Here is a 1,039-nt window from a genome sequence, read left to right as displayed (position 1 = left end):
AAGCTGCAGACTTCAACCTGAGAGAATAAATGATTTTGTGAAACTGCCTAGTGTTCTCAGGAGGTGTTGTGTTTTCCACTGTGTCCCTGAGGAGTTAGACACCCACTTATACTGTGTTCTCAGTATGGATTATGAATGTATTTAATACTGTATTCTGTCCATGAGAGAAATGGGGAAATTTTTAACTCTATGATTAAGGATATCTCAGTTTCTATTTGTTTAAGTAGTAGTTATTGTATTTCTCAAGATGACTAGGACTTAGCTGGGCGTTGTGGTGGATGCCTGTAATTCAAGCTACTTGGGAGGCTGAGGCAAGAGAATCACTTAAGCCCAAGTGTTTAGGGGTTTAGAGGTTGCTGTGAGCTGTGATGCCACAGCTCTCTACTGAGGGTGACATAGTGAGACTCTGTCTCAAAAAAAAAAAAAAAAAAAGGCCATGACAAAACATCTCCAGTGCCATAGCTCTTTTGCATTATGACCTGGACAGTTACCAGCCCACAATTTTTTTTAAAAAGATAAAGAATGGCATTTTTATATAGGGAGAAATAGAAGCACACTAATAATAGGACATTTTAACAAATCCCTCAGATCTAGAAAGATCAAGTGAATAAGCAGGTGCCCTAGCCTCTGAGCTACAGGTGCCGAGCCATAGGCTGGATTATTGCCAGATTAAATTTAAATATTTATAGTAATTTATATTCCCACCAGAAAAATACAAAAGCACCTTTCTTCCATCCTTTTGTTCCCTAAATGTTATCACTCATTTTCTTTTTATCAGACTAATGGGTAAAAATGATATATCATTATTCTTTTGATTTCCAGCTTTTTTTCTTTTTTTGTAGAGACAGAGTTTCACTTTATCACCCACAGTAGAGTGCCGTAGTGTCACACAGCTCACAGAAACCTCCAACTCCTGGGCTTAGGCGATTCCCTTGCCTCAGCCTCCCAAGTAGCTGGAGGACATAGACCTGAAAGTACTGGGGAAGGAACCAAGGACTTTCAAAGCAAAAGTGCCATAAGAAAAGATTGAAGGGCTTGG

The sequence above is a fragment of the Otolemur garnettii genome, unplaced genomic scaffold (genome assembly GCF_000181295.1).
Source record: "Otolemur garnettii isolate 467f Iridium unplaced genomic scaffold, OtoGar3 scaffold00016, whole genome shotgun sequence".
In the NCBI taxonomy this organism is placed as follows: domain Eukaryota; kingdom Metazoa; phylum Chordata; class Mammalia; order Primates; family Galagidae; genus Otolemur; species Otolemur garnettii.
This window is presented reverse-complemented; position numbering follows the sequence as displayed.